Source organism: Penaeus chinensis, chromosome 2, assembly GCF_019202785.1.
Source record: "Penaeus chinensis breed Huanghai No. 1 chromosome 2, ASM1920278v2, whole genome shotgun sequence".
In the NCBI taxonomy this organism is placed as follows: Eukaryota; Metazoa; Arthropoda; class Malacostraca; order Decapoda; family Penaeidae; genus Penaeus; species Penaeus chinensis.
In genome coordinates, this window is record NC_061820.1 from 44,352,979 (window position 1) to 44,367,585 (window position 14,607).

Genomic DNA, 14,607 nt, shown 5'->3' on the forward strand with positions numbered 1-14,607 from the left:
TACTGCAGAAATATAGGATTAATGTGAAAAAAAGGAAAATCAATACTGTTTCCAGAATCAGTGTTTATGATAATGTATGCTTCTATATCAACACTGAAGCCATTTTGAATTCAGGCCTAATGTTATTTCAATTTCAGAGTAAGTGATTTTAAATTCTGTCCTGAGACTTTCCACTCCCCAGGTACAATCGCTCGTCAGTAATTACTGTCATGAACTCGGGAAATGATCGCCATAACGGGGAAATCGCCGCCTTCCACACTGCTAGACTCCTGGGGCTGCAGATGGCCCCTGTGGCTGTAGGTCGCAGAATACATCTAGCAAAGGAAGTCTTACCTGTAGCTTCAGAGAGGCTTGCTAAAACATTTTACATCGATGAAAGTGCGTATAATGTTATGCATTCCAGGGATTTTTTTTTTTTTTTTTTATGTGGATTATAGGTAATGATAGTATTAGGTGACTGAATAACACTTGCTTTGATAAGGAGACTAATGGTAAGGAGTGATTTCGTAACAACAATGTCGAGATATTTATTTCCTGTATCGTGGAAGGGGCAATCTGTGTATAACTCTCTAACACTGCGTCCTTTGACATGGAAGTGATATAGTGTGTAGCTTGTGTCCTTGAGACGTGTCGTGCTGTAATGCAGCATCAAATGACTATTGCTCCTTTATAAGCTGGTGATCCCTTGAAGCCAAGCGCAGCTGTTGCTCTCAAGAGTGATCCTAAAAGTGATCGATAGTTGTGATTGCCAAAATGTGCTGTTATTGCCGATTCACGTATGTACCTTCTCCCAACCACAGCAAAGACACGGGTACACTAAGCAGAAAGCTCCTTACTGTATGACATTAAAGCCGATATCCTCGCCTTAAAGTGTGTAATCTGCCTTTATAAACTTTCATTTTTTTTTTCGTTCAGTTAAATTTTAAGCACAAATTCTTGTACTGGCTCTATGTAGGGTTGATCGTTTTCACATTTCTTTTTTTTCCAGGCGGGCAGGTGTGCTTCTATGCAGATTGCGATAATGGCCAACAGGAAAATGCACTGTGTCCAACGAAAAACAACTTGACAGAAGGTGCTGTGATCATGTGGATACCAGAGCACCTTAATTTATTAGAAATAAATTATCCTTGGCGACATTATTACAAAAGGAAAGGCCCCGCCAAGTAAGTAGACACTTTATCAGGAAGAAGAGGGAAACGGACGCAATTAAATTAAGTCGTACAATTTCATTTCATTTCTTATTGTGGCTTGTTTTTCTCTTTCCATTTGTGCACATGTTACTGTGTTTGTGTTCACTTTATGAAGACGTAAACTAGTCAGTTTCTATTCAGCTGAAATAGATACAAATAGATATAATCTGATCACTTCCGAGTACAAGCGAACATTCTGTGTAATGGGTGTTGTACATCTATCTCTCTATCAGCCAGTCAATCTATCTGTCCATCTATCTGTCTGTCTGTCCGTTTATCTATCCGTCAATCTGTCTTTCATCCATATATCTATCTATCCATACATTTATTTATCTATCAATCTATATTTCTGTGTATCTATCAGTCTATCTATATCTCTCTCTCAGTCTTTCAATCAGTCAATTAATCAATATATCAGTCAATATATGTATACATACATATATAAGTATATACATATTATATATATATACAAACACGCATATACTCACACACGCACACTGTTGTCTCCACAGGTGGGAAAACGATGAACATTACTGCGACGCCGTCCAGCGCGGGGATTTGGCCAATAAACTCTTGGACTTCATCGACATGTCTGTCCTCGATTTCTTGATACAGAATACAGACAGACATCACTTCTTTCTTGCTGCCGGGGATCCTGACGCGTCGGTTATACCAGTAGACAATGGTAGAAGGTTGGTGGAAATGTTGAAGTCGGTGTAGCTATCAGGCCGTTGTTAGTATTCATAGGACGTTTTTGGCAATAGGTTGAGGTTCAGAGGAAATTAATTCATGTTATATTTATTTATATACATATATTTTTTTTTATTATAGTATTTTTTATGTCACATGTAAAAAGGCCAAGCTTTCCTTTCTTTCTTTAAGTTTCATCTCTCTCTCTTTTATCTGTTTGTGTATTTGATTTGTTTACCTTGCGGAGTAAAAGTAGGAAATCAAATTTTGAAAGATACACAACTTTAACATCACTCAACCTTTTTTTTTTTAATCGACATGTATGTATTTATCAACATATATTCTTTATTTCTTTTTTTCTCTTTTTCATCGCCATGTACCGTATCATATCAACCTTGTATATAGTATACTTACATTTTTCTTGCTTGTGAAATAATTTAAACGTGATATGAATTTTCAAAGTATTCGTCTCATTCCTCTTCCAGTTTTGGGAATCCGGATATCGATTACATGGATATTTTGGCTCCAGTCTTGCAGTGCTGCAGGTAAACGCTTCAGCTTCTTTTCACACACATACATACTTACATACATGCATACATACATACATACATACATACATACATACATACATACATACATACATACATGCATACACACACACATACATACATACATACATACATACATACACACACACACACACACACATACATGTAGACATATATATACATATATATGTATATATATGTGTATATATTTATGAATGAATGTATGTATGAGTACACACGCACTTACATACATACATATATACATACATACATATACATGTATGCCCACACACACACACACACACATATATACATACAGATATATGTATTCATATTCATATACATATGTGTACATATGAACAGTACGCACGCGTTCCTGTGCAGGATCCGGGCGGCGACGCGCGCGCGGCTGGTCCTGCTGAGCGGCGGCGGGCTGTCCCGGGCCCTGAGGGAGCTCCTGGGCCTCGACCCGCTCGCCCCCCTGCTCGCCGACGCCCACCTCCGCGCCCTGGACCGCCGCCTCGAGCACGTCCTCGCCGCCCTCAGCGCCTGCAGCGAGAGGAAGGGCGGATGGCACAATGTGCTTTTCTGAATCTCTCTCTCTATCGATCTATCTATCTATCTATCTATCTATCTATCTATCTATCTATCTATCTATCTATCTATCTATCTATCTATCTATCTATCTATCTCTCTGCCACGTTACTGAGACCGAGGACCTGCCGCAGGAGGACCTTCCTCGCTGAACGCTTCCGCGTGAGCAAGTCGGAAGTCTTCGAACTTTTTCACTTTGTTTGGTTTCTGAAGAACAGATTGATCACGAGGAATGTGAAAATCCTTTTCCTTACCATTTCCATTTTTTTCTGGCAACTTCACATCGCTTCATATTCTTCTCCATTTAAAATTCATATTTCATTTTTTTTTTTTTTTTTTTTTTTTTTTTCTCGAAAACTTGACAGTCGAGTGCATCGATATTTCTATTTTCCGTTACACACCGTTAAGGTCAAGACAGTCTACTAGAAGTGTGAAATCACTTAAAATAAAGGCTACATTTGTTCCATAACCACACGCAAATAAAGCTCAAGCCGGAGCGCTAGTTTCAATAATTTTCAGTCACTTTCACCGCAATTCACTCATCCCCATGCACTGTTTATCTGAGATTCAAAGAACTAAAATTGAAAGAACATAATTTAAATAGTCTTAGGAAAAATTACAAAATTCGACCAACTGACACGGACACAGAAACAGTTACCGTGTATGTAATTTCATATTCATAGTGTTCTGCGTGTTACCTAAAACACTATAAATGAATTTTGTAATATACATACTATAGCCAACCATTTTTGCTGCATAAATTGCATCCCACAGTGATCTAACGGAGCATTTCATGTAAATTCTATACACCTAGATCAAAATATTTGTATTCGTACAACAGTGCACACGTACACATACGCCACAAGCATGCGCTTACATAATGAATACTGAATACAGCTTTTAATTCATAAATACGTTTGTTTATACTTCTAGCACATTACGTGTGACTGTGTAAGACGCAAAACTGCATCTGTCATAATAAGACTTTGAATGCCTAGGTCCTTGCCTTGAGAGTGCCTAGTCATTACCACAACTGAGTGTGCGAGTGACGGTCAAAGGTGACTTAGAGTGCCAAGGCAGCAGGTGACTTATGACGCCCTAGTTATTGGTTGCATTAGCAGGCAAGAAATAGGATGGTAAGAGATGTAACGAACTCTTTAATCGACCGGAATAAGACACCAGAAAACCATCTCTATAATATCCCTTGTAAACCACTGGGCTTCTATATAATGAAATATATAGAATCAGTTTTCGCTAACAGTCACTCTTTCCCAAGCGCTTTATTTCGCGAGGCTGGACCGTTGACTGTTTACTATTCACAGAAGCATTAAAGAAAGAGCCCAACGTGGGGCTCGAACCCACGACCCCGAGATTAAGAGTCTCGTGCTCTACCGACTGAGCTAGCCGGGCTTGATTTTAGGGAAAAGCTTCTGTTGAATTCATATTTTCAAACGAGTCTATTTCCATCTAGCCAATGGGTGTCGGTCCCAAGGACAGGTAACCACAGAGGGATGGCGTCAGGAAGGGCATCCGTCCATAAAGAAATCTTCATAATTATATTGCGACCCCATATAAGAATGGGACAAAGCTACAGGTATATTTCCGTAAAGTTTGTTATTATCTACCTGGTTTATGTAGTGATTTCAGAGGAAATGATTACAGGCGAAATTGTGTGTATGTGTGTAGCATAAATTCAACTGTTACACCATACCTTTTAATAAACATCCACAACCGTCACAGTATCATGCGGCAATTAGTACGGTATCAACATCCTAAAAATACAAAATAACAAGTTCAGATATCCTGTTACATTAGACCTTATGATTAACACATCCGCTGCAGTCACAAAATTCGACAATTAATTACGGCATCGACACCAGCTTGACAAAGTGGAAAGACTTGAGAGAATAATGAGCTTGCAACAAACCGTGCAACGAGGAAACCTTACAGGGACAAACAGCGTGCAACTGCAGCCTCCTCCAACAGGCCCTTATCCAGTCTAAATTCAGTATAAAATTTGAGGTTTGTGGTCGAAGGGAATGCGTGGCTGCATGTTGTTGTTGTTGTTGTTGTTGTTGTGCCTCTTCCTCTCCTTCCTTTTCTGTTTATATTTTTTCTTTTCTTGTTTCTTTTTATTCTTATTTTTTCTTTTTTTTTTCTTTTTTTTTTTTTTTTTTTCAAAGCTAGAAATGGTATCCGACATCAAAATCCAGGGAATTCTTATAAATATAAATAAGGTCGCTCATAAAGGTGCCCAGATACTTCAAGTGCCTTTACTTTTATTTTATCGTTAGAAGGATCACATACCGAATCGTGAGCAGTCTCAAGCCAGAACTGTGTATAAAGGACGACAGTGAGGACTTGACATAATATCAGAAAATAAAATAAAAATCTCGAAAACTTGACAGTCGAGTGCATCGATATTTCTATTTTCCGTTACACACCGTTAAGGGCAAGACAGTCTACTAGAAGTGTGAAATCACTTAAAATAAAGGCTACATTTGTTCCATAACCACACGCAAATAAAGCATAAGTCGGAGCGCTAGTTTCAATCATTTTCAGTCACTTTCACCGCAATTCACTCATCCCCATGCACTGTTTATCTGAGATTCAAAGAACTAAAATTGAAAGAACATGATTTAAATAGTCTTAGGAAAAATTACAAGATTCGACCAACTGACACGAACACAGAAACAGTTACCGTGTATGTAATTTCATATTCATAGTGTTCTGCGTGTTACCTAAAACACTATAAATGAATTTTGTAATATACATACTATAGCCAACCATTTTTGCTGCATAAATTGCATCCCACAATGATCTAACGGAGCATTTCATGTAAATTCTATACACCTAGATCAAAATATTTGTATTCGTACAACAGTGCACACGTACACATACGCCACAAGCATGCGCTTACATAATGAATACTAAATACAGCTTTTAATTCATAAATACGTTTGTTTATACTTCTAGTACATTACGTGTGTCTGTGTAAGACGTAAAACTGCATCTGTCATAATAAGACTTTGAATGCCTAGGTCCTTGCCTTGAGAGTGCCTAGTCATTACCACAACTGAGTGTGCGAGTGACGGTCAAAGGTGACTCTGAGTGCCAAGGCAGCAGGTGACTTATGACGCCCTAGTTATTGGTTGCATTAGCAGGCAAGAAATAGGATGGTAAGAGATATAACGAACTCTTTAATCGACCGGAATAAGACACCAGAAAACCATCTCTATAATATCCCTTGTAAACCACTGGGCTTCTATATAATGAAATATATAGAATCTGTTTGCGCTAACAGTCACTCTTTCCCAAGCGCTTTATTTCGCAAGGCTGGACCGTTGACTGTTTACTATTCACAAATGACTTAATTTGCAGTAGGTGTAACAGAGACGAATATCATACTTCTTAATTTCGACTCCGTATCGAAGAATTCAGGGAAAATATAAGTGAACCAAGACACAAAACGATAAAGCTAATGGCATACCTGATGCACCTGTTGACGTATGTTGCATTACTTGCAAAATAACACAATTATTCCGTATTTCAGTCATGCATCTCTACGCTGAAGTATGGAAGGCCACCGGTTTATCAGCGGAAATCATTCCTGCCAGTAGGACAGGATCATAATTTCTGTAATAAAGTGATTAAACTGAATCGCTAGAGGTACATTAAATATTCATACAAAATGAATCCCTCATTTGCATGAAATTTTCATACAAAATCACCACTTGGGAAAGTATTACCCATACGTCTTTCAAATTGCATTTAATTAAAAGCCAACATCTCCGTGCTGGCCATGTCTATAAGATACAGCGATGGCAGTATCAATGATGATATATTTATAACTAGGAATAAAAAATATAACGAGATTTAATAGAAAAAGAAAACACTGCCATCAAACACGAGGCATACGATCCATTCCTCATTCTTCTTATCTATCAAATTATCCAAATTAATCAGTGGAGGAAACTTCAAGCCCAGTATCCTCTGACTGACTGGTCTTCCTAGAGAAATTAGTGATTTTGAACTTTTCTCTTTTTCTTTTTTTCTTTTCCTTGTTCTTCTTCTTACCCCATTTTCTCTACATATTCACAAATGACTTAATCTGCAGTAGGTGTAACAGAGACGAATATCATACTTCTTAATTTCGACTCCGTATCGAAGAATTCAGGGAAAATATAAGTGAACCAAGACACAAAACGATAAAGCTAATGGCATACCTGATGCACCTGTTGGCGTATGTTGCATTACTTGCAAAATAACACAATTATTCCGTATTTCAGTCATGCATCTCTACGCTGAAGTATGGAAGGCCACCGGTTTATCAGCGGAAATCATTCCTGCCAGTAGGACAGGATCATAATTTCTGTAATAAAGTGATTAAACTGAATCGCTAGAGGTACATTAAATATTCATACAAAATGAATCCCTCATTTGCATGAAATTTTCATACAAAATCACCACTTGGGAAATGATTACCCATACGTCTTTCAAATTGCATTTAATTAAAAGCCAACATCTCCGTGCTGGCCATGTCTATAAGATACAGCGATGGCAGTATCAATGATGATATATTTATAACTAGGAATAAAAAATATAACGAGATTTAATAGAAAAAGAAAACACTGCCATCAAACACGAGGCATACTATCCATTCCTCATTCTTCTTATCTATCAAATTATCCAAATTAATCAGTGGAGGAAACTTCAAGCCCAGTATCCTCTGACTGACTGGTCTTCCTAGAGAAATTTGTGATTTTGAACTTTTCTCTTTTTCTTTTTTTCTTTTCCTTGTTCTTCTTCTTACCCCATTTTCTCTACATATTCACAAATGACTTAATCTGCAGTAGGTGTAACAGAGACGAATATCATACTTCTTAATTTCGACTCCGTATCGAAGAATTCAGGGAAAATATAAGTGAACCAAGACACAAAACGATGAAGCTAATGACTAATGACATTCCTCATGCACCTGTTGGCGTATGTTGCATTACTTGCAAAATAACACAATTATTCCGTATTTCAGTCATGCATCTCTACGCTGAAGTATAGAAGGCCACCGGTTTATCAGCGGAAATCATTCCTGCCAGTAGGACAGGATCATAATTTCTGTAATAAAGTGATTAAACTGAATCGCTAGAGGTACATTAAATATTCATACAAAATGAATCCCTCATTTGCATAAAATTTTCATACAAAATCACCACTTGGGAAATTATTACCCATACGTCTTTCAAATTGCATTTAATTAAAAGCCAACATCTCCGTGCTGGCCATGTCTATAAGATACAGCGATGGCAGTATCAATGATGATATGATATTTATAACAAGGAATAAAAAATATAACGAGATTTAATAGAAAAAGAAAACACTGCCATCAAACACGAGACATACGATCCATTCCTCATTCTTCTTATCTATCAAATTATCCAAATTCATCAGTGGAGGAAACTTCCAGCCCAGTATCCTCTGACTGACTGGTCTTCTTAGAGAAATTAGTGATTTTGAACTTTTCTCTTTTTCTTTGGTTTAAAATTGCAGGCAGTAATTGCAGACGGAAAACAGACGAGTGCGCGTTTTTTTTTTTTTTTTTTTTTCAAAGCTAGAAATGGTATCCGACATCAAACTCCAGGGAATTCTTATAGATATAAATAAGGTCGCTCATAAAGGTGCTCTTGGCAAGGAAAAATCACCAGATACTTCAAGTGACTTTACTTTTCTTTTATCGCTTGAAGGATCAAATACCGAATCGTGAGCAGTCTCAAGCCAGAACTGTGTATAAAGGACGACAGTGAGGACTTCATATAATATCAGAAAATAAAATAAAAATCTCGAAAACCTGACAGTCGAGTGCATCGATATTTCTATTTTCCGTTACACACCGTTAAGGGCAAGAAAGTCCACTAGAAGTGTGAAATCACTTGAAATAAAGGCTACATTTGTTCCATAACCACATGCAAATAAAGCATAAGTCGGAGCGCTAGTTTCAATCATTTCCAGTCACTTTCACCGCAATTCACACATCCCCATGCACTGTTTATCTGAGATTAAAAGAACTTAAATTGAAAGAACATGATTTAAATAGTCTTAGGAAAAATTACAAAATTCGACCAACTGACACGGACACAGAAACAGTTACCGTGTATGTAATTTCATATTCATAGTGTTCTGCGTGTTACCTAAAACTACTAAATTAATTTTGTAATATACATACTATAGCCAACCATTTTTGCTGCATAAATTGCATCCCACAGTGATCTAACGGAGCATTTCATGTAAATTCTATACACCTAGATCAAAATATTTGTATTCGTACAACAGTGCACACGTACACATACGCCACAATCATGCGCTTACATAATTAATACTAAATACAGCTCTTAATTCATAAATACGTTTGTCTATACTTCTAGCACATTACGTGTGAACTGTGTAAGACGTAAAACTGCATCTGTTATAATAAGACTTATAATGCCTGGGCCCTTGCCTTGAGAGTGCCTAGTCATTACCACAACTGAGTGTGCGAGTGACGGTCAAAGGTGACTCTGAGTGCCAAGGCAGCAGGTGACTTATGACGCCCTAGTTATTGGTTGCATTAGCAGGCAAGAAATAGGATGGTAAGAGATATAACGAACTATTTAATCGACCGGAATAAGACACCAGAAAACCATCTCTATAATATCCCTTGTAAACCACTGGGCTTCTATATAATGAAATAAGGTGTATTCCGAAACTGTTGTCTCATTCTTAATAAATCTATTATTACATAGTGGGTTTTTCTACCATAGTATCAACACGGTAGTGTTTTCTCCTTTCAAAATGAAATATATAGAATCTGTTTTCGCTAACAGTCACTCTTTCCCAAGCGCTTTATTTCGCGAGGCTGGACCGTTGACTGTTTACTATTCACAGAAGCATTAAAGAAAGAGCCCAACGTGGGGCTCGAACCCACGACCCCGAGATTAAGAGTCTCGTGCTCTACCGACTGAGCTAGCCGGGCTTGGTATGAGTGAAAAGCTTCTTTTGAATACATATTTTCAAACGAGTCTATTTCAATCTAGCCAATGGGTGTCGGTCCCAAGGACAGGTAACTACAGAGCGATGGCGTCAGGAAGGGCATCCGTCCATAAAGAAATCTTTATAATTATATTGCGACCCCATATAAGAATGGGACAAAGCTACAGGTATATTTCCGTAAATATTCCGTAAATATACGATGAAGCTAATGACTAATGACATTCCTCATGCACCTGTTGGCGTATGTTGCATTACTTGCAAATGGGACAAAGTTACAGGTATATTTCCGTAAAGTTTGTTATTATCTACCTGGTTTATGTATTGATTTCAGAGGAAATGATTACAGGCGAAATTGTGTGTATGTGTGTAGCATAAATTCAACTGTTACACCATACCTTCTAATAAACACATCCACAACAGTCACAGTATCATGCGGCAATTAGTACGGTATCAACATCCTCAAATTACAAAATAACAAGTTCAGATATCCTGTTACATTAGACCTTATGATTAACACATCCGCTGCAGTCACAAAATTCGACAATTAATTACGGCATCGACACCAGCTTGACAAAGTGGAAAGACTTGAGAGAATAATGAGCTTGCAACAAACCGTGCAACGAGGAAACCTTACAGGGACAAACAGCGTGCAACTGCTGCCTCCTCCAACAGGCCCTTTTCTAGTCTAAATTCGGTATAAAATTTGAGGTTTGTGGTCGAAGGGAATGCGTGGCTGTATGTTGTTTTTGTTGTTGTTGTTGTTGTTGTGCCTCTTCCTCTCCTCCCTTTTCTGTTTATTATTTTCTTTTTTTTTATTTTCTTGTTTCTTTTTATTCTTATTTTTATTTCTCTTTTTCTTTTCTTTTTTCTTTTCTTTTCCTCCTCCTTCTTCTACTTTTCATATTCACAAACTATGTTTTCCTCTTGTTTTCCATCTTCTTCATCCTCTCCTCCTCCTCCTTCTCCTTTTCATTCTTCCAATTTGTTTTCTTTTCCTTGTTCTTCTTCTTACTCTATTTTCTTTACATATTCACAAATGACTTAATTTGCAGTAGGTGTAACAGAGACGAATATCATACTTCTTAATTTCGACTCCGTATCGAAGAATTCAGGGAAAATATAAGTGAACCAAGACACAAAACGATAAAGCTAATGGCATACCTGATGCACCTGTTGACGTATGTTGCATTACTTGCAAAATAACACAATTATTCCGTATTTCAGTCATGCATCTCTACGCTGAAGTATAGGAAGGCCACCGGTTTATCAGCGGAAATCATTCCTGCCAGTAGGACAGGATCATAATTTCTGTAATAAAGTGATTAAACTGAATCGCTAGAGGTACATTAAATATTCATACAAAATGAATCCCTCGATTTGCATGAAATTTTCATACAAAATCACCACTTGGGAAAGTATTACCCATACGTCTTTCAAATTGCACTTAATTAAAAGCCAACATCTCCGTGCTGGCCATGTCTATAAGATACAGCGATGGCAGTATCAATGATGATATATTTATAACTAGGAATAAAAAAATATAACGAGATTTAATAGAAAAAGAAAATACTGCCATCAAACACGAGACATACGATCCATTCCTCATTCTTCTTATCTATCAAATTATCCAAATTAATCAGTGGAGGAAACTTCCAGCCCAGTATCCTCTGACTGACTGGTCTTCTTAGAGAAATTAATGATTTTGAACTTTTCTCTTTTTCTTTGGTTTAAAATTGCAGGCAGTAATTGCAGACGGAAAACAGACGAGTGCGCGTTTTTTTTTTTTTTTTTTTTTTTCAAAGCTAGAAATGGTATCAGACATCAAAATACAGGGAATTCTTAAAAATATAAATAAGGTCGCTCATAAAGGTGCCCAGATACTTCAAGTGCCTTTACTTTTATTTTATCGTTAGAAGGATCACATACCGAATCGAGAGCAGTCTCAAGCCATAACTGTGTATAAAGGATGACAGTGAGGACTTGACATAATATCAGAAAATAAAATAAAAATCTCGAAAACTTGACAGTCGAGTGCATCGATATTTCTATTTTCCGTTGACATACCGTTAAGGCCAAGACAGTCTACTAGAAGTGTGAAATCACCTAAAATAAAGGCTACATTTGGTCCATAACCACACGCAAATAAAGCATAAGTCAGAGCGCTAGTTTCAATCATTTTCAGTAACTTTCACCGCAATTCACTCATCCCCATGCACTGTTTATCTGAGATTCAAAGAACTAAAATTGAAAGAACATGATTTAAATAGTCTTAGGAAAAATTACAAGATTCGACCAACTGACACGGACACAGAAACAGTTACCGTGTATGTAATTTCATATTCATAGTGTTCTGCGTGTTACCTAAAACACTATAAATGAATTTTGTAATATACATACTATAGCCAACCATTTTTGCTGCATAAATTGCATCCCACAATGATCTAACGGAGCATTTCATGTAAATTCTATACACCTAGATCAAAATATTTGTATTCGTACAACAGTGCACACGTACACATACGCCACAAGCATGCGCTTATATAATGAATACTGAATATAGCTTTTAATTCATAAATACGTTTGTTTATACTTCTAGCACATTACGTGTGTACTATGTAAGACGTAAAACTGCATCTGTCATAATGAGACTTTGAATGCCTAGGCCCTTGCCTTGAGAGTGCCTAGTCATTACCACAACTGAGTGTGCGAGTGACGGTCAAAGGTGACTTAGAGTGCCAAGGCAGCAGGTGACTTATGACGCCTTAGTTATTGGTTGCATTAGCAGGCAAGAAATAGGATGGTAAGAGATATAACGAACTATTTAATCGACCGGAATAAGACACCAGAAAACCATCTCTATAATATCCCTTGTAAACCACTGAGCTTCTATATAATGAAATATATAGAATCTGTTTTCGCTAACAGTCACTCTTTCCCAAGCGTTTTATTTCGCGAGGCCGGACCGTTGACTGTTTACTATTCACAGAAGCATTAAAGAAAGAGCCCAACGTGGGGCTCGAACCCACGACCCCGAGATTAAGAGTCTCGTGCTCTACCGACTGAGCTAGCCGGGCTTCTGTTGATGGAGAGAACACCGTCAGGTTTTAATTAATCGTACTATTGTCCCTAGGTATGGTGATGACTTACAGTTTTGCGTATAGTAATCTAAATAAGATTATATATATATATATATATAATCTTGAATATATGTGTATATATATAAGATATATATACATATATATGTATATACATATGTAAGATATATATATACATATATTTATACATATATACATATATACATATACATGCAAGTGTGTATATATGTATATATACATGTATATATAAACATATATATATATATATATATATATATATATATATAAATGTGTGTGTGTATATATATATGTGTGTGTACATATACAAACATACATATATATACATATATATGAATATATACATACACATATATATAAATATATATACAAATATAAATATAAATATATATATAAATATATATATATATATATATGCACAAAGCTTAATTCCATGTTGGTGACCACCACGTCTTTCCTTAACATGTTTATGTAATCTAGGTGTCAGTGTATGTGATGTGGTCATGTGTGATCATGCCTATACATATATATAGTTAGTTCGAATATGGTCCTTCATTCAACCGTGCATGATACCCTGGCCCATACCGCGTACGTCCGCTAGTACATAGGTTCCCTACCCGCATGCTCAGGACTAACATTCCTACCATGAGTTTCATTCATTCCTTCATTCATTCTGCTCTCGCCTCCAGCGTTATTTGCAGAAGCATTGTGGGAATCTGTATTGTTTGTATTATCCAATCTTATATTACAAAGATCATTGGCAAGTCCTGAAAAAGACTCATTATTGGAATCCCCCTCTACAATTACATCCGGTCCCTCATCCTCTTCCCTTGAACTTGAGCTTGCGTTGCATGTGCCGGTTCAGCTCCCACGCCAACTGGTCTGGGATGATTCACAAGGTACTCCATTTTCCGGTCTTCTCTCCCTCTCGAGTGCCTTCAGGAATGATTGACCCCTCTCCTGGTCTCATCTCTGAATATGGTTTCCTAGCTAGTGCTCTAGCTATGGTCGCTTCCAATGCCACCTTCACGTTTTCCAAATGGACTTCTCTAAACCCCCTGGTTTGTAAGTTTCTCAATTGGTAGACATATGGTTTCACCTCCTTGGCAACCCTATATGGCCCTTCCCATTTGGGCGATAATTTAGTATCCCCTTTCTTCCTAATAGCTTTCACAAAGACCCTTGTGCCTTCTCGCAAGTAAGTATCCTTTGACTTCTTCATTCGGGTTTTACATTGTCTATCCGCTGCCCTTAACAGATTATCTCTTATGTATTCAAAGACTTCCTGAGATCTTCGGGTTCGTGTGGCCAGAAAGTCTTCACTTGGTAGTCTATAATTTGTGGTGGGTCTTGTCCACCATTTCGCTGGTGTTTTAGCATCTCTACCAAACATCACATAGTATGGCGTATCTCCAATTGCACTATGATAGGCTGAATTTAAAGCTAACT

The 14,607-nt window shown here is 37.3% G+C and overlaps 3 non-coding genes across 3 annotated transcripts; all 3 read right to left on the reverse strand.

Moving 5' to 3' along the window:
• Positions 1-4,359: 4,359 nt before the first annotated feature.
• On the reverse strand, positions 4,360-4,432 carry Trnak-cuu. The gene has a single exon. It is a non-coding gene; the product is annotated as a tRNA-Lys (tRNA).
• A 5,523-nt stretch (positions 4,433-9,955) lies between these two features.
• Positions 9,956-10,028, reverse strand: Trnak-cuu. Its single transcript has one exon. It is a non-coding gene; the product is annotated as a tRNA-Lys (tRNA).
• Positions 10,029-13,046: 3,018 nt separating this feature from the next.
• Trnak-cuu lies at positions 13,047-13,119 on the reverse strand. Its single transcript has one exon. It is a non-coding gene; the product is annotated as a tRNA-Lys (tRNA).
• Between the last annotated feature and the right edge of the window lie 1,488 nt (positions 13,120-14,607).